The sequence below is a fragment of the Somniosus microcephalus genome, chromosome 1 (assembly GCF_052327205.1).
Source record: "Somniosus microcephalus isolate GS21.2 chromosome 1, FLI_Smic_1.0, whole genome shotgun sequence".
Taxonomy (NCBI): domain Eukaryota; kingdom Metazoa; phylum Chordata; class Chondrichthyes; order Squaliformes; family Somniosidae; genus Somniosus; species Somniosus microcephalus.
In genome coordinates, this window is record NC_140987.1 from 336,706,799 (window position 1) to 336,733,305 (window position 26,507).

A 26,507-nucleotide genomic window follows, 5' to 3' on the forward strand; every position below is an offset into this window, starting at 1 on the left:
GCCACACATTCGAATATTTGGCCCGCTAGGGGGATGCCTTGGCCATCTTTGGCTGGCCCCTGCCCGCCCTGCTGCTCCGCCTCAAAGTAAGGCCATTGGCTGCTGCAAGGCTGGGGGCAGGCTTCTGAGGGGCACATGTCGTGACGGCAGATGCCCTTGGGGGTCGGCCTAGTTGAGGTCTGGGCGTCGAGCGGCCGGCTGTTGATTGCTGCAGCTGTGGCTGGCCAGCATCAGTCGCTGCAGCAGCTCCTGGCAGCTCCACTGGGGGAGTGGCAGTGGCGGCTGGAGGAATGGCGGCAAGCTGGCGGATGGCAGGCGTTCGCTGGTCGCCTGAGACACTGGCAGTTGCCCGGGCCAGCACTGCAGCATGCGCACCAATCTGCCGAGGGACAGACCGATGTGCTGCTGCAGCGCGCCGGGTGCCCTGGCGATGCCTGGCTGACACAGCGAGTGTGGCAGCAGTGAGTGCCCGTGTTGACCTGTTCACTGACCGCAGCAGAGCAGCCAGTGACTGGACGGCACCACTAATCACCTGGCCAGTCGCTGCAAGATCTGCCCGGTATTCCGCCCGACTGGTGGCCTCTAAGGGCCCGAACTTGGCCACACTCCGAGAGAGGGAATCGATGGACTCAGGCAACCGTGACACTACCGCCATGAGCTCCGTGTGCCGGCGCTCCGAGTCCGCGGACAAGTCTTCGAGGCCTTCCATCTCCTCGGCGAAGAGCATCTCCTGACTGGAGGCCGGACTCTCCCTCTGGGGAGAAGGCCGCCGAGCTGCCCGACCCTTCCTGCGTTGCTGGAGGCTGCTGGGCCCAGCAATTGGACGCCCCTCCGACGCATCCCCCCTCTGGGGAGAAGGCCGCTGAGCTTCCACCCCCTCCCGCCTTTCTGCAGCACGCAGGTCCCAGGAGCTCCCCTCCCCTTCGACACTTCCGCCACGCTGCCCTCCAGGGAAGACGTGTCCCCTACATTGGCCTGGGTGGCCGCGGTTGAGGGTTCCCCTGATGGGCCGCCTTCCTCTTGCTCCTCCTCCTGCTCCTCCTCGGAGGGCCTGTCACTGGCAAGTTGAGGGACCTCCTCTTGACCATCTGAAAGCAGGAAGGCACAAGAGTAGCTTTAGAGTGAGGAGAGGGCGTCAGTGCGGGATGCATGAGTGGTGGCATTCAGCGCATTGGTCGGACAGTGGCATAGGACGTAGATCTGATGCGCAAGTGGGACGAGAGAGGTGCAAAAGGTGATGTCCTTACCATTGCTTCCCAGAACAGGGTCGGCATCTCCACATGCAACGGGCCCAATCACCCGGCGAACCATGAGGCGCTCCACGCGATGTTGCAGGTCGGTGAGTGGCTGGAAATGGGGTCGTCCTCCCCCAGTCACAGTCCGGCTCCTGCGATTATTCGCCAGCTTGGCCTGCAAGAGAAAGGACGGCCTCTGAGTACAGTGTGTCGCCGTGATCTTGTGTGATCTGCCTCCCATGGTGGAATAGCCTGGCCAGTGTGTCGCCATGATCTGCTGTGCACTGCCTCCCATGGTGGAATAGCCTGGCCAGTGTGTCGCCATGATCTGGTGTGCACTGCCTCCCATGGTGGAATAGCCTGGCCAGTGTGTCGCCATGATCTGCTGTGCACTGCCTCCCATGGTGGAATAGCTTGGCCAGTGTGTTCAGTGCAGAATGTGCAATTGGTGCTCATGCCTGTGCCATAGCTGCTGGATGAAGGCTGGCCATTAGAGCTTTCAGGTCCCTTTGCCCATAATGTGAGGTGCACATGCAAGGATGAGGAGGTCATTGGAAAGGGTATTCACCCTGACAATGCGTGTGAGGTCATTTATCTTTTTGCGGCATTGGGCACCGGTCCTGGGGACGTCGCTGTTGGCTGACAGCTTGGTGGCGACATGCCTCCAGGCTCTCCTGTAGACGCGGACCGTCGCCTTCTTGTCATTGTCCGGGTACAAAACATGGCGCCTCTTCTCCACAGCAGCAAGCAGCACACTCAGATCACGCTCTGAGAAGCGCTGCGCACGTTCACGGGCCTTCTCCATGTCTTCAGGCGCTATTTGGGCCCAGCAGCAGTGTTCAGGCCTAGCTGGAGGGCTCCACTATCCAGGGCGTGGCAGCAGACACAGTCGACCCTTCCCCCTTAAGAGCTGGCCGGCGCCAGGGTGTCTGCTGTCAGTCACGAGATGGCCGCACCTGCGCTGCGCCCGGCCTAGGCACTATCGATCACCACCTCCGGCTTAGCGCCCAGAGAGAGGCGTCCAACAGCAGTTTTAGCGCTCGGCTGAACTAGTAGGGCGAAGCTAATGAATATCGGAGAAGTGGCCTAGATTTGGAGGCGGACGCTAACTTTAGCGGACGCCCCACTTTAGCGCCCCAAAAGTGGCGTCAATTAATTTCTAGGCCACTACGTCCACTGGTTCCCCTTTATCCACCCTATATGTTACTTCCTCAAAGAACTCCAACAAATTTGTCAAACATGACTTCCCCTTCATAAAACCATGCTGACTTTGTCCTATTAAATTATGATTATCCAAATGTCCTGTTACTGTCTCCTTAATAATGGACTCCAATATTTTACCTACCACAGATGTTAGGCTAACCGGTCTATAGTTTCCAGCCTTCTGTCTACTGCCCTTTTTAAATATGAGCGTTACATTAGCAGTTTTCCAGTCTGCCGGGACCTTTGCTGAGTCCAGGGAGTTTTGGAAAATTATTACCAATGCATCCACAATCCCTACCGCCACTTCCCTCAAGACCCTAGGATGTAACCCATCAGGCCCAGGTGATTTATTCGCCTTGAGTCCCATTATTTTACCGAGTACCACTTCCTTAGTGATTTTGATCGTGTTTAGCTCCTCCCCCCCTATAGCCCCCTGTTTCTCCAGTGTTGGGATATTCTTAGTGTCTTCTACTGTAAAGACTGATACAAAATATTCATTCAGTGTTTTTGCCATCTCCATATTTACCACCATTAATTTCCCGGTCTCATCCTCTAAGGGACCAACATTTACTTTAGCCACCCTTTTTCTTTTTATATAACTGTAAAAACTCTTACTATCTGTTTTTATATTTTTTACTAATTTACTTTCATAATCTATCTTCCCTTTCTTAATCAATCTTTTTGTTATTTTTTGCTGTCTTTTAAAGTTTTCCCAATCCTCTATCCTCCCACTAGATTTGGCTACCTTATATACCCTTATTTTTAGTCGAATACTATCCTTAATTTCTTTACTTAGCCATGGATGGCTGTCTTTTCTTTTACATCCTTTTCTTCTCAGTGGAATATATTTTTTTGGGAATTTGTAAAATAACTCCTTAAATGTACACCACTGATCATGTATCGTCTTACCCTTTAATCTATTTTCCCAATCCACTCTACTCAATTCCGCTCTCATACCTTCATAGTCTCCTTTATTCAAGCTTAGCACGCTTGTTTGAGATCCAATCTTCTCACCCTCTAATTGAATATGGAATTCAACCATGTTATGGTCACTCATTCCAAGGGGATCCTTTACTAGGACATTTTTAATTAATCCTGTCTCGTTACACAGGACCGGATCTAAGGTTGCTTGCCCCCTGGTCGGTTCAGTTACATACTGCTCAAGAAACCCATCCCTAATACACTCAATGAACTCATCCTCAAGGCAGCCCTGCCCAATTTGATTTGTCCAATTAATATGACAGTTAAAATCCCCCATAATTATAGATGCTCCCTTATTACAAGCCTCAACTATTTCCTGATTGATACTCCGTCCAACAGAGTTGCAACTGTTCGGAGGCCTATAGACTATGCCCACTAGTGTTTTTTTCCCCTTATTATTCCTTACCTCCACCCAAACTGTTTCATTATCCTGATCTTTTGACCCAATATCATTTCTCTGTATTACAGTGATTCCTTCCTTTATTAACATAGCTACCCCACCTCCCCTTCCTTCCTGCCTGTCCTTCCTGATCGTTAAATAACCTGGTATGTTTAATTCCCAGGCATTGTCACCCTGCAGCCATGTTTCTGTAATGGCCACAAGATCATACCCATATGTAGTTATTTGTGCCATTAACTCATCTATTTTGTTACGAATGCTACGTGCATTCAGATAGAGAACTTTCAAGTATGTTTTGTGACACTTAGTTCCTGCTTTTTCCCTTTTTATTACTTTACCTTTTACTCCATACCTTCTGCCCCTTCCTGACATGCTCTGGTTTTTAATTTCCCCACTGCTACCTAAGTCTATGACCTTCTCTGTTGTCATTTTTATTTTTTGCTCTCCAGGAACCTCCCCCCCACTAGTTAGTTTAAAGCCCCCTCTACAGCCCTCGTTACAATGGACATGTCCTTAAAGGGTATGTGTGAGAATAGCCGCTCGTAGTCTTGTCGATTCATGACAGTTAGGGCTGATCCTGTATCCAATTCCATCTTTACTTGGGACCCTGCTATCGTGAGGGTGACCCAAATGGTTCGGTGATCCTCCTTTGCGATCACGTTGTGTAACTTTAGACAACTTAGTCTCCTGCTCCCGGAGTCATTATCACTCTCCTGATCTTCCGAACTACTGTCTATCATTTTTTTTACTTTCTTGTACTTTTCCTTAGTAGTTCTTGTGGTGTTGGTTTTCTTTCCCAACCTGCAGACTCTTGCTATATGTCCCATTTTCCCGCATTGCCTGCATACTTTGTCCTTAAACCAGCAGTCCTTCTGATCATGGGTTGTTCTGCCGCAGCGATAGCACTTTTCTGCTCCATACGCCATTTCGTTAGCGCTGTATTCTTGTGGTTTCTGTTGTATTTCCGCAGCTCCCCGTGCTGCTGCTTCGTAGGATACTGCCACGCTGAAAGCCTGTTCTAGCATCAGATCCTTTTCTGAAAGTAGTCATTTCTGGATTCCTTCACTTTTCCTTCCCCTCGTTTTATTTTCTCTACGCTGCCTGGTTCTTGAGCACCGACCACGCCCTGTGCGCTCCACCCTCTCTTTCCTCCCGACGACGCTGCGCGGCCCCTTTGCAGAGCTGCTCGATCGAGCTCGAGCCCGCCGCAGTCCGGGAGGGTCAGCGCACTACCTGCTACCAGCACGATTCGCTGGAACACATTGACTGGGGAGCCAAGCCCAGCTCTCCCGCAATTCTCCGAACACCGATGGATCCTTGGGCGTTTGCCCGCTGTCGACGCCCGTTGACCTGACTTCGACCTCCAAGAAGCTTCTTCTCAGGGAAAGATCCCCGTGAGGTGATGCAGTACTGCAGGTGAGTTCGAACCTGCCCGTCGCCAGTGTAGTGTCCGAGTATCAATAATACATTGACTGTAGGAGAACAATAAAACAGGTATTTACTGAACAGAGGGTAAATGTCAGACTGAAGTACAGAAGCCTGCTAGGGCGTTTTATACAGGTGTGGTCACTGCCGGTACTGCAGTATAAAATCAGTTCTTCTCTTAAAGGTACATACACAACAGGAGCCAATACAGTTCAGCGAGCACAGGTGTGATGGGTAAATGGGACTTTGTGCGAATTAGCACAGCCGAGTTTTGGATGACCTCAAGTTTATGGAAGGTAGAACGTGGGAGGCCAGCCAGGAGTGCGTTGGAATAGTCAAGTCTTGAGGTAACAGAGGCACAGATTAGGATTTCAGCAGCAGCTGAGCTGAGGCAGGGTGTAGTCAGACAACGTTTCGAACGTGGAAACAGACGGTCTTAGTGATGGGGCGGTTATGTGGATGGAAGCTCAAATCGGGATCAAAAATGAAACCAAGGTTGCGAACAGTCTGGTTCAGCCTCAGACAGATGCCAGGGTGAGGGATGGAGTCGGCGGCTAGGGAATGATGTTTGTAGGGTGACCGAAAACAATGGCTTCAGTCTTCCCAATAATTGGAGGAAATTTCTGCTCATCCAGTATTGGTTGTTGGACAAGCAGTCTGACAATTTAGAGACAATGAACGAGTTGAGAGAGGTGGTGGTGAAGTAGAGCTGGGTGTCGTCAGTGTAATCTGGAGACTGATGGGCCTAGAAATTCAGTAGGCCTAGCGCCCCATTTGGGGCGCTGGAGGGCCTAGCGCCGGAGTTATGGCCAGTTTAAAAATTCCCTGGGGCCCTGGAATCGGCGGTAGACCGGTAGCGCTGCGCCGGCACCGATGACGTCATCGGTGTGCGCAGCATCCCGGTTGCCATGCCGACGGGCCCCAGCGCCGAAATTCAGTTGCGGCCGCCTCGCCTGTGGCAGCCGCAACTAAGACTCTGGCAACAGAGTCTTACACGACTTTGCGCCGGCGCATAAAGGTGGAGCGGCGGCCGGCCGCTTTCCCGCCGGCCGCCTGCCCGCACCTCCCTCCCCGGACTCCCCCACGCCCCCCCCCCCCCCCGCGGAACAGATGCTTCTCGGCTGCGAGCCCGGCACTTCCCCGAGGTGCCGGGCTCATTTTTGTGGCGATTTTACCGGCCAGCGGGCGGGTGCAGGTAGCTCCTCCTTAACTGAAGGAGGAGGCCTGCACTTCCAGAGCCTGCTGCACCGCATCGGGCGCCGCAGCGCCGGAATAGTGCCGCAATGCGGCGCGTAGCGCCAGTTTTCAGGCGCAAACACCCTTCAGTAGCGCCGGCAGCCGTTTGGGCGCAGCGCTACTGAATTTTTGGCGCGCGCAGGGGGACTTAGCGCCGGCGCTAACTTTCCGGCGCTAAAGCCCTGGCGCGGCGCCAACTGAATTTCTAGGCCATGCTGTTTTATTGGATGACATCGCCGAGGGGAAAGCGTGTAGATGAGAAATGGGGGGTGGGGGCAAGGACAGATCCTTGGGGGAACACCAGAGGTAATGGAGCAGGAGCAGGAAGAGAAGACATTGCAGGTGATTCTCTGGCTACAACTGGATAGATAAGAATGGAACCAGGAGAGTGCAGATGCTCCCAGCTGGACGACAGTGGAGAGGTGTTGGAGGTGAATGGTATGGTTAACAGCGTCAAAGGCTGCAGACAGGTTGAGAATGACGAGGAGGGATAGTTTACCTTTGTTATAGTCGCATAAGATGTCATTTGTGACTTTGAGAAGAGTCCTTTCGGTACTGTGGCGGGGCGGAAACATAGAAACACAGAAACATAGAAGATAGGAGCAGGAGTAGGCCATTCGGCCTCTCGAGCCTGCTCCGCCATTCAATGCGATCATGGCTGATCATCCAAGTTCAGTACCCGGTCCCTGCTTTTTCCCCATACCCCTTGATTCCTTTAGCCTTAAGAAATATATCCAACTCCTTCTTGAATATATTTAATGAATTGGCCTCTACTGCCTACTGTGGTAGAGAATTCCATAGGTTCATCACTCTCTGGGTGAAGAAATTCCTCCTCATTTCTGTCCTAAAAGGCCTACCCCTTATCCTTAGACTGTGACCCCTGGTTCTCGACTCCCCAACCATCGGGAACATCCTCCCTGCATCTAGTCTGTCCAGTCCTGACAGAATTTTATAAGTTTCAATGAGATCCCCTCTCATTCTCTGAAACTCCAGCGAGTACAAGCCCAATCGACCCAATCTCTCCTCATATGTCATTCCTGCCATCCCAGGTATCAGCCTGGTGAATCTTCGCTGAACTCCTTCCATGGCAAGAATATCCTTCCTGAGATAAGGCGACCAAAACTGCACACAATACTCAAGATGTGGTCTCACCAAGGCCCTGTACAACTGCAACAAGACATCCTTGTTCCTGTACTTAAACCCTCTCGCTATGAAGGCCAACATACCATTTGCCTTCTGAACCGCCTGCTGCACCTGCATGCTTACCTTCAGCGACTGGTGCACTTCCCTTTCTCCCAATCTATTGCCATTGAGATAATAATCTGCCTTCCTGTTTTTGACACCAAAGTGGATAACCTCACATTTATCCATGTTATATTGCATCTGCCATGCTTCTGCCCAATGACCCAACCTGTCCAAATCATCCTGTAGTTTCTTGGCATCCTCCTCACAGCACACACGCCCACCCAGCTTTGTGTCATCTGCAAATTTGGAGATATTACATCTAGTTCCCTTGTATAGATCATTAATATATATGGTGAATAGCTGGGGTCCAAGGACTGATCCCTGCGGTACCCCACTAGTCACTGCCTGCCACTCGGAAAAAGACCTGTTTATTCCAACTCTTTGCTTTCTATCTGCCAACCAGTTCTCTGTCCAAGTCAATAACTTGCCCCCAATCCCATGTGCCTTAACTTTACACGCTAATCTCTTATGTGGGACCTTATCGAAAGCCTTCTGAAAGTCCAAATACACCACATCCACTGGTTCTCCCTTATGTATTTTACTAGTTACATCCTCAAAAAATTCCTGATTAGAGAGATTGAAACATGGAATTCCGAGAAATATAGGCATGGATTTGGGAGGCGACAACACATTCAAGGACTTTGGAGAGGAAAGGAAGGTTGGAGATGGGGCAGTAGTTTGCAAGGACGGATGGGTCAAGTGTTGGCTTTTGTGAGGAGAGGGGTGATGACATCAAATTTGAAGGAGAGTGTGGTGTATGTAACCGTTCCACCTTTAAGAGAACTATTTTAAGAGTTGCACTACTTTATCTTGGCTGCTGTATACTGTAATACCGGTGGTGACCACACCGGTATATAAGTGCTGTGTAATGATTTATTGGGCAGTTCCGCCCTGACCTTCGACTAGTAAAGACCTGTTAAAGTTTACTCTTGTGGTCTGTGTATTAATTCTCAATATAACACACAGACTTAACAGTGGCGACGAGTAGGATCTTACCCTGCGGCAGAGATACATCCAAGGCAGTTTAACGGGCGTCGAGAAGGAGGCATCCGCCCTCATCATTCTGCTGAGAAAAGACTCGGGTCTGCAGAGCAAAGGAAGAATTCTGACACGAAGCCTTCCATCAGCAACAGGCAGTGATCATCCCTTCTATCACGGTTGTGGGTAAGCCGATCAGCGACGAGCAGCAAGTCGGCCACGTTGACTGTGAAGTAGGGGAGGGAAAAACGGAGGATATAAGGGCAGAGAACTTGACCACGGCCGGGGAAAAGAGCCGGACAGAAGTTGGGGCCAGAGGCGCTGAGACTGGGGCAGCGTAAGGCACGGGAGCCGCGGTGAATGCAAACGCAGCCGGTGTAAAAGACCGGGCTGCAAGCGGGCTGGGAGAAGCAACAGCGTCGAGAGAGAGCTCGACCGTGACCGGTGAGAAAGGCCGGGCAGCTACCGAGGCCGCGAGGCGCAGCGACCAGGACGTCATAAGCGCGGGAGAAAATAAAAAAAATAAAAAAAAACGCGGAGAACTCAGCCGCAGCCGGGGGAAAGGACCGGACTGCAAGAGGGGCTGGGAGGCACGATTTGAAAACCGCTGGGGAGGGCGAACGCAGCAATACGGCAATCGCCATTACAGCCAGTGGGGGAGAAAGGCAAACGCGGGAAGCCGCCATTTTTCGTAGGCGGGGAAGAAGACGAGCGCGGGAAACCGCCATTTTGAAAAAGAAAAGTTAAAGAAAAATGTCTTTTTTTTCTCAAGAAGAGTGCGAGGATGCCTAAGCGTGGTAACATCAACGATTTCGATCCCGATGTTGAAGATTGGGCCACGTATGTAGAACGCATAGAGATATATTGTAAGGCAAATAAAATATCAGATGAAGATAAAGCACTAACCTTACTAAACTCAATGGGTGCGAAGACATACGGGCTATTGAAGCATCTTCTATCACCAGCTAAACCAGCGGATCAGACTTTCGCTAAAATTGTTGCTATCCTGAAAAATCATTTGAATCCCACACCGCTGATGTTAGCGGAACGATTTAAATTTTATGCAAGAACGCAACTGAAAGAGGAAAGCAACGTGGAGTATTTAATTGAACTGCGTAAGCTAGCGAAATACTGCCAGTTTGGGGAAAACCTGACAGAGGCACTGAGAGACAAATTCGTGTGTGGATTGTTGAAAGAAGGAACACAAAAGCGGCTGCTTGAAGAGAATGATCTTACACTTGATAAGGCTGTCACTATTGCAGCATCGCACGAAGCCGCAGCGAGAGGCACTGCGGAAATGCAGCTGAAGGCAGCGGTACTCAGCGTAGATCAAATGGCTCTGGGTACAATGAAATGTTATCGTTGTGGAAAGACAACACACGAGCAGAACCAATGCTGCTTTAAAAACCAGGAATGTAGAAAATGTGGCAAGCTTGGTCACATAGCTAAAGTATGCCGGTCAGGAAAGAAGACCAGCAACAAAAAGTCACCACAGGAAAAGTGCAGAAAGGTACATAAGGTGGCTGAGAAGAGTTCGGATGAACAGAATTCGGATTCAGACTCCAACAGCAAGGAACTGGGTAGTCTGAGAATTCACAATGTGAGTAAGGAAGCTGACCGACAAACTATCTGGGTCACACTGCAGATAGCAGGAGTCCACGTGAAGATGGAATTGGACACCGGATCGGCGTTGACGGTCATGAATAAGCAAGATTACAAAAAGTTATTCACACATATTCCCCTATGGGATACGGAGATAGTATTGCAGACATACACGGGGCAAAGAGTATACCCCATCGGAAAGATAAAAGTCAAGGTGGTACACAAGGGCAAAGCACACCAAGGAATGGACATATATGTCCTACCTGAGGGAGGTCCACCACTTCTGGGATGGGAGTGGATCAGGAAAATAAATATGGACTGGCACTCCCTAAACGCAATAACGGTAGATTCTGGAAAAAAAGATGTCAAACCTGAACGATTGTCCAGAATATTGGATGAGGCTAAAGAGGTGTTCCAACAGGGACTGGGAACACTGAGAGGAATTAAGGCAAAAATCAAGATTGTAGAACATGCAAACCCAAAATTTTTCAAAGCCAGACCGGTACCTTATGCGATACGACCTGCTGTGGAAGCTGAGCTGGAAGGGCTAGAACGTTCAGGAGTACTGTCTAAGGTGGACTGGAGTGAGTGGGCCATGCCCATTGTTCCCGTCATGAAGCGTTCATCGAGTAACAAGCCAGGGGAACCGGGGAAGGTCCACATCTGTGGAGACTTCAAGATCACAGTTAATCCGGTGCTTCACACGGTGCAATATCCGCTTCCGCGGATTGAGGATATCTTTGCTTCATTGTCTGGCGGGAAACGCTTCACCAAGATAGACCTGGCGCAAGCGTACTTACAGATGGAAGTTGAGGAAGAGTCGCGCCAGTATCTCACAATCAACACGCACAGAGGCTTGTATCGATATAATAGACTGGTTTTTGGAGTGGCTTCGGCTCCAGCAATTTGGCAGAGGGCCATGGAGCAGGTATTACAGGGAATTCCAAGCACTCAATGTTACTTGGACGATATCCTGATTACAGGAGATGACGATGAGGAACACCTTGCAAATTTGAAACTGGTGCTCAGCAGGTTGAAGGAATATGGCCTTCGAGTTAATCGCCAGAAATGTGAGTTCTTTCAGAAACAGATCTCATACTGTGGTCATGTCATTGACCAGGAGGGGCTGCACAAGTCACCTGACAAGATCGAAGCTGTTGTGAAGACTCCCGCTCCGGAAAATGTATCCCAGTTGAGGTCGTTCCTAGGGTTGATTAACTATTACCATAAGTTTCTGCCAAATCTATCCACGGTGCTGCACCCGCTGAATGCTCTTTTGCAGAAAGAAGTACCATGGAAGTGGAGCGAGGACTGTAAGAAGGCCTTTCGCAAAAGCAAGGCATTGATCACCTCAGAGGAAGTGTTGGCTCACTTCAACCCAACGCTACCTATTCGTTTAGCTTGTGATGCTTCTCCTTATGGTATTGGAGCAGTACTCTCACACAAGTTGCCAAATGGCTCGGAAAGGCCAGTCGCATTTGCATCCAGATCATTGACCTCCGCTGAGCGCAACTATGCTCAGATAGATAGGGAGGCTCTCAGCCTGGTGTGGGGAGTAAAGAAGTTTAATCATTACCTGCAGGGCCAGAAGTTTACACTGCTGACAGACCACCAGCCGTTGGTATCCATATTCAACCCTAAAAAGGGCGTTTCCATTATGACAGCGCAAAGGCTACAGAGGTGGTCCCTTTTCCTAGGGGCCCACCAATATGACATAGAATACAAAGGATCAAAACAGCATGGGAATGCTGACGGTTTATCGCGCCTACCGTTGCCAACGGTAGAAGAGGCGCCTACAGTGGACCCAGTGGAGATGTTCCACTCAACCATAGTGGAATGTCTACCAGTAACAAATTCTACGATCGAAAAGGAAACAAGAAATGACCCGACTCTCTCACGAGTCTACGATTTAACGGTGAAGGGATGGCCAGCACATGGCGAACCACTGTTGCCAGCATTTTCGCAAAGAAGAGAACAGCTGTCAGTGTGCCGATGAACTTTGATGTGTGAATCCAGAGTGGTGATTCCACCCAAACTCCAGCATAAAGTGCTAAAGGAGCTTCACGAGGGGCATCTGGGTGGAGTGAAAATGAAGAATCTAGCCAGAGCGTTTGTGTGGTGGCCAGGTATCGATGGAGACATCGAAGAAATGACCAAGAGCTGTCTAGGATGCCAGAAGGTCCAAAACGCCCCACCACAAGCTCCTCTACATCCATGGGAGTGACCCTCATCTCCATGGCAAAGGGTACATATCGACTTTGCTGGTCCATTTATGGACTCAATGTTCTTAATCGCGGTGGATGCACACTCCAAGTGGCCGGAGGTAATAAAGATGTCCTCCACCACCACAGAAAAAACCAACACAGTATTAAGGACCATATTTGCCAGGAATGGGCTGCTGGAACAGATCTGTTCTGATAATGGACCGCAATTTGTGTCCGAAGAATTCAGGAAGTTCTTAAAAAACAATGGGTTAAGCACTACACGTCCGCCCCATACCATCCCGCCACCAATGGATTAGCTGAAAGGTTTGTCCAGACCTTCAAGAAGGCCATAAAGGCCATGGGTAAGGAAGACATAAATCTACAACATAAGGTAGATAACTTCTTGTTGGCGTACAGGAATGCAACACATGCGGTTACAAACCAAACTCCCGCCATGATGTTTTTCAATAGAAGACTAAGATGCCGGCTGGATTTGATCAAGCCAAACATCAGAAGGGACGTAGAGAACCGGCAATTTCAAGGCATGAATGAAAGGCCAACTAGAACCTTCCAGATAGGTCAACAAGTTTTGGCCCGGGACTACCGTACCGAGAAATGGCAGCCTGGAGCTATTTGCACACGACTAGGACCGCTGATGTATACCGTGGACATTGGTGAAAGCATAATAAGGCGCCATGTTGACCAGATCATAGAGTCATCCGAAAAGGGACAACCTACTCCACAACTCTATACGCCTAATGATGAAGCAGAGATACCCATAGGATCTACCTCCGATCCGGTGATACTGGAATCAGATGAACCCGACACTGGCATTCAAGCCGAATCGACCTTGCCAAAAGAACCTACTACACCACCGAAAACTACTACACCACCGAGGCGTTATCCGGACCGAGTCAGGAAGCCTCCAGAGAGACTGAATCTGTGAACTGTTTTTACATGAAGTTGTGGATATATGTTATTATGTTATGTTAATGGGGAATATATACTGTTAAGCTAAAAAGGGAGGATTGTGGTGTATGTAACCGTTCCACCTTTAAGAGAACTATTTTAAGAGTTGCACTACTTTATCTTGGCTGCTGTATACTGTAATACCGGTGGTGACCACACCGGTATATAAGTGCTGTGTAATGATTTATTGGGCAGTTCCGCCCTGACCTTCGACTAGTGAAGACCTGTTAACGTTTACTCTTGTGGTCTGTGTATTAATTCTCAATATAACACACAGACTTAACAGAGAGGGGCACAGTACCTGAGGAGACAGAACTGTTAACAATATCAGCTAACATGGGAGCCTGGAAGGGAGATTGGGTGGTCAGCAGTTCAGTGGGAATAAGGTCAAGCAGGCAGGGTCTCAAGGACAAATGATTTCGGAGAGGTCATAAGCGGAGATAGCAGAGAAACTAGAGAAAGATGCAAGTTCAAGGCTAGGGCAGGGGAACTTTAGTCGAAGTTTGACTGGTGGGATAGGGAAAGGAAGGAAAGCTGCAGAGGCAGCTGATCAGATGGTCTCAATCTTAGTGATAAAGATGTCCATGAGCTCCTCACACTTGTTGCTGGAGGTGAGGGTGAAGGAGACAGCGGAGAGAGGTTTAAGAAGACATTTTGTCATAGAGAATAGAAGCCAGTTATCATCTTTGCATTCCAGAATGATCCTGGAATAGTGAGCACTTTTGACAGACGAGAGCAGGATCCGATACAGTTTTATGTGGTCCACCCAGATTTGGCAGTGAATAGCTAAACCAGTTGTCCGCGATATCCCTTAGACTTAAGGGAGCGGAGATGAGGGCCATAACGGGGGAAAGGCCAGGGAGAAAGAGAGAGTAACTGTTTTAAAGGGGACTAGTGCATCAAAGGTGGATGAGAAGGTGTGGTTGAGCAGATTGTTAGCTTAGAAATGTCTTGCTAAATGGAGGGAGGGCCAAAGGCTAGACAGCTAGGATTTTAAAAGTGCAGTTGTAAGTGAATTGGGAGAGAGTTTTTCCCGGGGCAGACACAGATGGAAATAGGGTTGGGAGGGTGAAGGGGGATTTGGGTGGAGCTTGATACAAGGAAGAGGTCAGAGATGGCCTTGTTCACTTATGAACGGACTCTGGTGGGAGATGCGGAGAGGAGCGATGATAGCTCATCCACTGGCAGAGTCCACAGGGTCAGCACTGGGAGGGGTGATTGGATGGGAAGGAGATTGGCAAGATCAGCCTCCAGAGGGTATGCTGGGCTGGAAGGTCAACGAGAGCATAGGATCGGCTATTTTGGGTTTCTGCTCGTAAGGAGGCAGCGACAAGTGTCTCGATGGCCCTTTTGAAGGATGCCAAGAGAGACACAGAGGGAAGCTTATCTAAGGGGGAATGAAGCCTGGGATGGCGGCAGGAGAGTAGGAGGGTCGAGGAGTGCTGAAGAGTTGGGGTAGGGACTTGGGAAGGCCGAGTACCCGAGAGAGAAGAAATGAAAGGAGGCATGATGACAGGAGAGAGGGGTTTAGGAGGGGTAAAAAGAAAAGAAGTAAAAAGGGGAGAAATATTGGAAATAGATGTGATGGACTCCGCTCCGGAGCAGCAGCCAAAACATACATGTGAAAGGACACAGGGAAAACTCAAGTTACACAGGCCTGGTTACATACTCAAATAAAACCATGCTCCTAATCTGCTCACTCACTTAGCCAGCCCTGCCCAGCCTTCCAGAGCAATTGGAAATTTACCCAAAGTCCTGTATCAGCGACTGAAACCCTTAGAATGAGGGGCACATTTCAGGAGTTTGGGGAATTGCTGCTGTTCTTTCACTCAGGAGAAAGATCTTCAGATCTCACTCAGGCCTGCAGTGCTCATAACCTATGGATCTCACTCTCCCCAAAGAGTCACTGTTAACATCACCTGTGAGATAAACCAGCCCACTTCATAAATGAATCGTAAATTCTAGTTTAATTGTTGCAGAAATCTGTACATTGTCACCAGAGTTTTAACGCTATTCATCACCAATCGTTTTACCTTTCCTGAAGATTTGATTCCTTTCGATAGCGCTGCCCCAACTATCACACGGGCCAGAAGCAGACAGAGGGCTAAATGCCAAACTATCTCCCCAGTCTCATCCATTGAACTTGTACGGTGTAAAACTACTTTACTAAATAAAATAACAACAGAAAACATCTTATATAAGGATATTGTTCATTACACACAATCACTATTAGATACAATGGGGGAAATATTAACCCAATAGAATGAGTGGGTTGTGGTATTGGGGTTGTGTTGGAAGTTAAAGTGTTAAAAATCTGAATCTTGACCAGAGCCTGCCTCCAACCCATCCACTTTCAGTTTTAACAGAGACAGGACGGGGGGCTGGCAGCCAACCCGCTCTCAGGGACAGGTCGTCCATTTTAATATTGTAATGAGGCTGGCATGCCTCAGAATTAACATCCATTTTACATATAACTGGTCGGGTTTTGCAGGCCTCGTGAAACCCTGAAGGGATAATTACAGTCCTAGTCCTTTTGGGCTATTCCAGATCAGGCGTATTCCCCAGGCGTTCACCTTCAACTTAAGTTAGAGATAGCCGAATTCCATAAGACGCTTAAATGGGCCTAAAGGTTCAGGCTATCTCTCCCTAAAGGAAAGGAATGACTAAAGAAGTTACCGTGCTCCGGCTAGTACTTTTAATAAGTTGAACTAGACTGTAACCTTCCGGATATTATATATTATGGGCGGTCTGGAATACCCCCAGAATTCTGCAACTCCTTACAAAAGTTTTACTTGACCTAGGGGCTAAATTTGTGGTTGCTGGGGTTGGTTTACTGGACCATTAATTATCGCGCCTCCAGCATTTAGATAAGAGTGAGCTAGTGCCTGTCGGCATTGATTATAATGGATTCTAAGCTGTCTATAGTTTTCTCTAAGATTGTTGTCATTTATTTCATCATGATTTTGCCACCTTAACTGGAATCCATGGCTCCCAGGAGCATAGGCTGCTCTGGGTCCTGCTATTCGGCCATGGTTGCCACCACCTTTTTGGGCACCATTCATTAGGCCTCCCAATTGTGCAGGTGTGCACCTTATCATTAAGGAATTTATTGGATTTGGAGTATTCATTTGATTATCCCACAGGATATTCTGTATCCCCTGGTTCTGGTGATCAACATTAATCGTGCCATGAGTTCTAACGGCTCCTTCGGCATCAAAGCCTTCTATTTCAAAAATTATCACTTGATTTTGTGGAGGTACAGGGCTAGGATTATTTCCCCTAATAAAGCAATTGTTTAAATTTTCTAATTAAAAAACTTGGACAATTACGACAGGATTTGCCATTTCTTCAAGACCTAACCTCGGTTTAGGTTTAATATTTCGTCAGGACCTAACCACGGTTAGGGTTTAATATTTTGTCAGGACCTAACCTCGGTTAGGATTTAATATTTCGTCAGGACCTAACCTTGGTTAGGATTTAAAATGAACTTTATAAGAAGCTTCTAGACCTCAATGGTATTTTGAGGAAATTCGGATTTAAGCTCTACAAGGCCTGATCAGGGTCTTTGTCGTCTCTAGAGGCTTAAATCTGGGTGTTAGATCCACTGTCAGTAAACACTCCTTCTATACTTAACAACCTACAACATGGATAAAGATATTAATATAAGTATAGGTTCTGTATCAACTCGTTAACACACTCATTGGATGCCATCTAAAGGGATAATTACACTCCTAGCCCTTTTGGGCTATTCCAGATCAGGCGTATTCCCCAGACATTCACCTTCAACTTAAGTTAGAGATAGCCGAATTCCATAAGATGCTTAAATGGGTCTAAAGGTTCAGGCTATCTCTCCCTAAAGGAAAGGAATGACTAAAGATGTTACTGTCCTCTGGATAGTACTTTTAATAAGTTGAACTAGACTGTAACCTTCCGGATATTATAAGGGTCCGGAATACCCCCCAGAATTCTGCAACTCCTTACAAAAGAGTGTACAGAATTTGTGGGTTCGCAAGTTTATACAGATTTACTCTGTGAGACAATTCTAAAAATAGAGGGGCAGAAATTGGGTGAGTAGCGCCACCTGTTAGTGCCTAAAGAGGCAGTCAGTGGCTGTAGCGCCACTGGCTGCGCCACCCACGATATTGAGTTGGGGCGATAATGGTGGCATTAGCCTGTTGCGCTGCACTGCCACCGATGACGTCATCGGTGTGCGCAGTGCCCCATTAGCGCCCCGTTCACGATATTTGGTAGCGAACGCCGCAGTTGCGCTGTTTGCTACCCGCGCCCGGTTCACGGGGCCTTGCTGTGCTGGCAGAGGCGCAAGTTAAGGTGGAGGTGCGGGGCGGCCGCCTTTTTCGGCGGCCGCCTGCCAGCACCTCCGTCCCCGGCCTCCTGACCTCCCCCCCCACCGCAGCATTGCCGGCTGTTTCCCGAGAGCCCGGCACTTCTCCTTGGTGCCGGGCTCATTTGCCGGCACTCGTGAGCGGGGATCGCGCTGTTGCAGGCCCCTCCCCCTTAACAATGGGAGGAAGGCCTGCAGTATGCTGTTGTGCTGCGAAATTCAGTTTCAGCGCCCTAAGAGTGACGCGGAGCGCCTCGAGCCTTGCCCTGTCTCCCTCTAGGGACAATGAAACTGAATATCTGACGATCGTTAAAGCCTCGAACGCTGCGCTAAATCCTGTGCTCAGGCGACTTTGGCGCCACTTTGGTGCCCCAACCTAATTTCTAGGCCATATAGTTTTATTTAAGAGCCGATATTCAGTTAACATCTGTTGAATCAGTCGCAACATTAACAATTCAAAATACAATTAGCTTACATTCTCATTTCTCAGAGATCCTTATTCTCAAATCTTTACTTCGTTCCGTTTCTTATTTCTTACTTATTTCTAAATCCAGAACATCCACCAAAATCAATCTGACTTCCCGAGACTCATAGTGAAAGACTTACAGAGATGCCTCTGGAAAGTTGAGAAATGCTTTGCCCATTCAGTGTGTTCTGACTTCTGTTAAAAAAGGTCTTATTTTTATACCCTTTTGGCAGTGGTTTCTTCTTTGATGTTCTCTGCAGATGTCAGCTAATTGTCTTCATTGATACCTCTTTCAAATGCTTTCTATTCTTACCATCAATTCAACTATTGCATGCATAATTATTTCTCTACTTTTAGGTGTTCCAAAAACCATCATAAAAACAATGACAGCTATGCTTTCTGTTTGATGTCATTCTTATCGAAGATTCTTCATTTAGTTCTTAATATTGGCTTAACTGTTTTTTAGCAGACAATTACTACTCCAAGTTCAATACAAACACAATGCAATTGCTTGGTGTCTCTATTGAAGTCTTATCTTCAAAGTCTCCTTGTTGGTATGGTTTTTACTATATCTAAATTAAAGACACTTTGACCAGGGTGGTTCATGCATTTCTAGCTATCTCAATTGGTTGCATATTTAATCTTATGGTTCCTGCTTTCTAAGTTTAACATAAAACTATTTGACCAGCAGATGTTTCTTTTACTTGATGTCATGTTTTTCAAGGCACATGCCTCTTTTAATATTTGTGTTTCTGTTCCAACGTATTAGCTCTTAGCACTTAAACTGGTCATTCTCATTGTGTTCATTCCAAACTCTAGACTCTTCGGAAGCAAATCTTTGCTTTTCAATAGGGTCTCAGTTTCTTGATCAATATCCCTTTCCCATTTCAAAGCCTGTTTACAACTTTGTTATCAACTGATCTTATCTCAGAAGCCTGTATTTCTGTTCATAGCCTTTTCTGCTGAGACGTGTGTCTTTTAAACCCAGTATATTCTTAATTAATAATATCAGAATTCTGTTCATAGTATCGTGTATTTCTCTGAATCATGGCTATTCCTTCACAACCCACCAGCTAAAGTAAGGTGAATACTGCTGGATCCAGGAGGTAAAGGCCCCTGTTGTGAAGTTATTTTGTAACAGACGTATGATGTAAATCGTACCTCTATCTAAATCAAACAGCTTTTCACTCATTAAACAGGACATTCACCCAACTGACCTTCCCAAGAGGAAGCTATTTGTATAGCTGTGCAGGTTCTAGGTGCAGCTATCTGTAGCAATTTACTTACTCCCAGTAGTGCTCACTTGGACCTTGGTGAGGAATGTAGATTTCTGATCCATTTGAGCAAGTTTCATTGTTTGCCTGCAGCCATGTTGTATTAACTATTTCAAAACATCCGTCATCCAGAGTGAGGTTGCAGAGTCGATCTGGAAAATGTGGAATGTGTTTTAGAAATACATTTTATTGGGAACGATGCTGTCATTTCTAGTCATATGATCAGGGCCACTGTTTCACTCTGACTGAATCAGTCCAATCCATTTTATTACATGGCTGTGGCTGGGTGCGGTAGCATAATGGTTGTCACTGTGCTAGTAATCCAGAGGCCTGGACTCATGATCCCACCATGGCAGCTGGGGAATTTAAATTCAGTTAATTAAATAAATCTGGAATAAAAAGCTAGTATCAGGAATAGTGACCATGAAACTACCAGATTGTCGTAAAAACCCATTTGGTTCACTAATGTCCTTTAGGGAAGGAAATCTGTTGTCCTCACCCTATGTGTGACTCCAGACCCACAGCAATGTGGTTGACTCTTAATTGCTCTCTGAAATGGACTAGCAAGTCACTCAGTTGCAAAAAGCAGATCACCACCTTCTCAAGGGCAATTAGGGATGGGCAATAAATGCCGGCCTTGTCTGCAATGCCCACATCCCATGAATGAATTTTTAAAAAAGGCTGCGGATGGGTCAGAACACAGAGGTACAGTCCGCACTCTCCACTCAATTTTTTTTCAATTCAATTCAAATCGCTTTATTGGCATGACAAGGTACATCTTATGTTGCCAAAGCATCGAAAAACATTTATGGTTGAACACATAAACGCGGATCTATCCATACAGTGTATAAACAGATATATCCCTGAGTGTATAAATATACATTCATATAATTTGTATATACTCTTTTCTTAGATTTAATGGTTGTCTCTCTGTTTATGGCAAGCTGTAACATAGTGTGCCGCTAAGGTTACACAATTTCTCTGTTCCGCTAGTAAGTATGTGGGTTTTTGGTCGTCATTCAAATTTCTGAATTCAGGGCATATTTTTGTGAATTTTGGGTAGAAATTCTCCCTTATGCCCTGATATTTTCCACAAGCTGTGAGGAAGTGCATCTCTGTCTCCGCCACCCCCTGACTGCAGTGAGAGCATATCCTGTTCTCTCTTGTCAGCCAGGTCTGTCTGTGTCTGCCTTTTTCGATAGCCAGGCTATGCTCACTAAGTCTGTACATAGTCAAGGTTTTTCTCAATTTGCTATGTTGTATTGTCTGTTTAGGGCCAAGTAGCAATTGAGTTTGTTTTGGGTTTTTGTTGTTTCTGCCCAATATGACAGATATTTTTCCTTTTGCTTAGTGACAATTGTGTTGGGTTGAATAACCTGTGCTACGATGTCACTGTCCTGGGGCTGGTTATTGTTAGTAGTGTTAGTAGTTACTTCACTGAGTCCCAGGACTAGTTGACTGAGGGTATTCTTCTTTATGATCCTCTCTTGGCATTTCAGGGCTTCATAATGATAGCAGTGGGGGTTGCTCATTTTTAGGTGTTTCCAAAATTTGGTGGCTCTTTTTTGGATAGTAATTATTAATGGATATTGGCCTAGTTCTGCCCTGCATGCATTGTTTATGGTTTTCCTTTGAGTCCGGAGGATACTTTTACAGAATTCTGCATGTAGGATCTCAATTGGGTGTTTGTCCAATTTTGCAAATTCTTGTTGTGTTAGTGGCCCCCACACCTCACTGCCATCGAGTGCAATTGGTTCAATTACTGATTTGAACATTTTGAGCCAAATGCTAATTGGGATTTCTATTTGGATTGATTTTTTAATGGCATAGAAAGTCCTTCTTGCTTTCTCTTTCAGTTCATTCACAGTAGGATGAAAATTTCCCGTAGAACTGATTTTTAAGCCCAAGTATGTGTAGTTAGTGGTTTGTTCAATTTTAGTTGTTCCTAGTGTGAAATTTATTCTGGGTCCCTGATGTCTGGATCTTTGCTGGAACACAAGGACTTTGGTTTTTTGGGGGTTTATTGTCAGGGCCCAGGTCTGACAGTATGACTCTAGCAGATCCAGGTTCTGCTGTAGACCCTCCTTAGTTGGTGACAGCAGAACCAGGTCATCTGCATAGAGGAGGAATTTAACCTTGGATTCATATAGGGTGAGGCCGGGTGCTGTAGATTGTTCAAGTAGTTTTGCCAATTCATTTATGTAAATAATAAAGAGTGTCGGTGGGATGGGCGAGTCCTGCGTCACACCACGCCCCTGTGGGAAGTATTCACTCACAGCACAATCCAGCTCTGTGTGTAATGGAAGATCTTATTTGACAGATTTTATAATGCTACTAATCACTAGACTGTAGGAATCAACTGATTCCTATCTAAATCACTGAGGTCGAGGCAGTTCAGTAAATTAATCGAATTTAATTAAACTGGTGAACAAAACAAAAATACGCAGGAGCAACAGCAAACAGGTCTACACAGTAACTAGTTCCACGAGGTCTGAACTCAGAACCTCCCACCTCTAATGTCATGACGTCATCACGTTTCCCGCCACTCGGGGCACCACGTGACCAACGTGATGACGTCATTGCGTTGTTTCAGGGTTTTTACAGAAAGCTTGTTTACACTCAGCAAACGGACATAGGTGCTGTAACATTGCTTTAAAGACAGTTATTCATTTGTACAGGAGTTCATTGGTGGCTTTACCACATGCGCCCCCCCGGAAGTGTCTTTAATCATCAAAGTCAATCGCCGAGGAGGTCGGACAATCCTGTCGGAGCGCCTCCGATATTCCTGGAGAGGAATGGATGGTGCAGGAGAGGAGCTGGACCGTGGGGCCGATGGGCCAGGCGTAGAGGCCGCGGGCGGTCATCCACGATGCGGCGGTTGCGCTGTTTCGACTGGCTGGCCGTGGTCCAGGTGTGCAGCCTTGAGGCGGTCCATGGAAATGTAGTCGGGCGTCCCGCCGACGTCTACTAGAAAACTCTTGGCGCCCGCCTTCAGTACCCGGAAGGGGCCCGTGAATGGAGGCATGAGGGGACTACGGTGGGCATCGTGCCGTACAAAAACGAATTTAGCCCTCATGAGCGTTGGCAGAACATGTGATGCAGGCAGTCCATGCTGTGAAGTCAGAATGGGCCGGAAAGCGTGCGCCGCGGCTCGGTGAGACTTCAGCTGTTCAGTGGCGGACCACGGACGCGTCGGCGATGGGAGAAACTCGCCGGGGACCCTGAGCGGCTGGCCGTAGACCAGTTCGGCGGCCGACACCTGCAGGTCCTCTTTAGGCGCCGTGCACAACCCGAGCATTACCCATGGCAACTTATCCATCCACGCGGTCCCTTGGAGGGTGGCCCGCAGCGATGCCTTCAGAGAACGATGGAAGCGTTCGCATAACCCATTGGCCTGCAGGTGGTAAGCCGTGGTGCGATGGGGCTTGGTGCCCAATTCTGAAGCCACGGCGTTCCACAGAGCAGAGGAGAACTGTGGCCCGCAGTCCGATGAAATGTCCAATGGCACGCCAAAATGGGCAACCCAGGACGAACGAAAAGCCCAGGCGACGTCCGCGGAGGTGGTGGACGTCAATGGAATGGCCGGCCATCTGGTGGTATGGTCGACGATTGTCAGCAGATGCGTGAACCCTTGTGACGGTGGTAGTGGGCCCACGAGGTCGATATGAACATGATCGAATCGCCGCTCCGGTACCTCGAAAATGGCGACAGGAGCCTTAACGTGGCGCTGCACCTTCGCTCTCTGGCACACGACACAGGTGTTGGCCCAGTCGCGCACATCTTTTCGCATTCCCCTCCAGACAAACTTGGATGCTAACAACTTCTGTGACGCCCGCACACCCGGGTGGGCGAGGTTGTGCATGATATCGAAGACTTTCCTGCATCAGGATGACGGAATGATCGGGCGTGGGTCTCCCAGGGAGACATCGCAGAGCAAGGATGTGCCGCCTGAGTGGAAAAGTACGTCCACTGGCCGCAGGCCGGATGAATCGGAACGGAAAGCGTGCGTCTCTGGGTCAGCCGCTTGGTCGACCGCCATTAGTGAATAGTCGAGACCCAGTTGGACGGCCTGGATGGCCGCACGCGAAAGGCAGTCGGCAACCATGTTGTCCTTGCCGGCCACATGATGGATGTCGGTGGTAAACTAATAGAGTCATAGAGTCATAGAGTAATACAGCACGGATAGAGGCCCTTCGGCCCATCGTGTCCGCGCCGGCCATCAAGCCCTGTCTAATCTAATCCCATATTCCAGCATTTGGCCCGTAGCCTTGTATGCTATGGCATTTCAAGTGCACATCCAAATGCTTCTTAAATGTTGTGAGGGTTTCTGCCTCCACAACCCTTTCAGGCAGTGAGTTCCAGACTCCAACCACCCTCTGGGTGAAAAAGTTCTTTCTCAAATCCCCTCTAAACCTCCCGCCCTTTACCTTGAATCTATGCCCCCTAGTTATTGACCCCTCTACTAAGGGAAAAAGCTCCTCAGCATCCATCCTATCTATGCCCCTCATAATTTTGTACACCTCAATCATGTCCCCACTCAGCCTCCTCTGCTCCAAGGAAAACAAACCCAATCTGCCCAGTCTCTCTTCATAGCTGAAGCGCTCCAGCCCTGGTAACATCCTGGTGAACCTCCTCTGCACCCTCTCTAACGCGATCACATCCTTCCTGTAGTGTGGTGACCAGAACTGCACACAGTATTCCAGCTGTGGCCTAACCAGTGTTTTATACAGCTCCATCATAACCTCCTTGCTCTTATATTCAATGCCTCGGCTAATGAAGGCAAGTATCCCATATGCCTTTTTTACCACCTTATCCACCTGTTCCGCCGCCTTCAGGGATCTGTGTACTTGCACACCCAGATCCCTCTGACCCTCCATCTTGCCTAGGGTCTTTCCATTCATTGTGTATTCCTTTGCCTTGTTAGTCCCCCCAAAGTGCATCACCTCACACTTTTCCGGGTTAAATTCCATTTGCCACTGTTCCGCCCATCTGACCAACCCATCTAGATCGTCCTGCAGACTGAGGCTACCCTCCTCACTATTTACCACCCTACCAATTTATGTATCATCCGCGAACTTACTGATCATTCCCTTTACATTCATATCCAAGTCATTAATGTAGACCACAAACAGCAAGGGACCCAGCACCGATCCCTGTGGTACCCCACTGGCCACAGGCTTCCAGTCACAAAAACAACCTTCGACCATCACCCTCTGCCTTCTGCCACTAAGCCAGTTTTGTATCCAATGTGCCAAGGCACCCTGGATTCCATGGGCTCTTACCTTCTTGACCAGTCTCCTGTGCGGGACTTTATCGAAGGCCTTACTGAAATCCATGTATACCACATCCACTGCGTTACCCTCATCCACACACCTAGTCACCCCCTCAAAAAATTCAATCAAATTAGTCAGACATGATCTTCCCTTGACAAAGCCATGTTGACTATCCCTGATTAATCCTTGCCTCTCCAAGTGGAGACAAATTTTGTCCCTCAGGATTTTTTCCAATAATTTTCCTACCACTGATGTTAGGCTCACTGGCCTGTAGTTCCCCGGTTTTTCCCTACTACCCTTCTTGAATAATGGTACTACATTAGCGGTTCTCCAGTCCTCTGGCACATCCCCTGTGGCCAGAGAGGTCCTGAATATATGTGTTAGAGCCCCCGCAATCTCCTCCTTTGCCTCACACAGCAGCCTGGGATACATTTCATCCGGGCCTGGGGATTTATCCATTTTTAGGCCAGCTAAAACCGCCAATACCTCCTCCCTCTCGATGTTAATATGTTCGAGCGTATCACAGTCCCCCCGCCCTATTTCTATGTCTACATCGTCCTTCTCCATAGTGAAAACAGATGCAAAAAATTCATTTAGAACCCCTCCTACATCTTCCGGCTCCACACACAGATTGCCACTTTTGTCCCTAATGGGCCCTATTTTTTCCCTAGTTATCCTCTTACCCTTAATATACTTATAAAACATCTTAGGATTTTCCTTTATTTTGCTCGCCAGTGTTATTTCATGGCCCCTCCTTGATCTCCTAATTTCTTTTTTAAGTATCCCCCTGCACTTTTTGTACTCCTCTAGGGCTTCCTCCGTCTTTAGCCTTTTGTATCTACCAAAAGCCCTCCTTTTTTTCCTAATCCATTCTCGTATATCCCCTGACATCCAAGGTTCCCTATGGTTTTTGGAACCACCCTTGACCTTTACGGGAACATGTTGCCATTGTATGATCTCAATCTCCCTTCTGAAAGCCTCCCATTGCTCCGATGCGGATTTTCCTACAAGTAGCTGATCCCAGTCCATTTTGGCCAGATCCTGCCTTATCCTATTAAAATCGGCCTTCCCCCAATTTAGAACCTTTATTTCCGGCCCATCCCTGTCCTTTTCCATGACCACCTTAAATCTTACCATATTATGGTCACTATCACCAAAGTGCTCACCTACTCGGAGATGAACGTGAGTTGCCGTTGCTGTTGGGCCGACCACGGCTCAGTTGTCTTGGCCATGGCAAACGTCAGGGGCTTGTGATCCACGAAAGCAACGAATTGGCATCCTTCTAATACAAAACGAAAGTGGCGGATGGCCAGGAACAATGCCAACAGCTCTCGGTCAAATGTGCTATAGCTATGTTCGTTACTATGTAACTGGCGGCTAAAAAACACCAGCGGTTGCCATGCCCCGTCGACTCATTGCTCTTGCACGGCGCCGACGGCGTAGTCCGATGCATCTGTCGTGAGCATGATGGTGGCACCGGGCAGCGGGTGCGCTAACATCGTCGCATTGGTGAGGGCCTCCTTCGTGTCCCCAAATGCGCGGTCCATGACCGACGACCAGATCACCGGTTCTTTCCCCGGTTTCCCTCGGAGTGCCTCGTAGAGCGGCCGCATGAGCTGGGTGGTCCGGGGGACAAAGCGATGGTAAAAGTTTACCATGCCGAGGAATTCTTGG

At 48.1% G+C, this 26,507-nt stretch overlaps 1 pseudogene; it reads right to left on the reverse strand.

Moving 5' to 3' along the window:
* LOC147124922 (sodium- and chloride-dependent neutral and basic amino acid transporter B(0+)-like) overlaps positions 1–26,507 on the reverse strand; it is a 643,543-nt pseudogene that overhangs the window by 38,541 nt on the left and 578,495 nt on the right.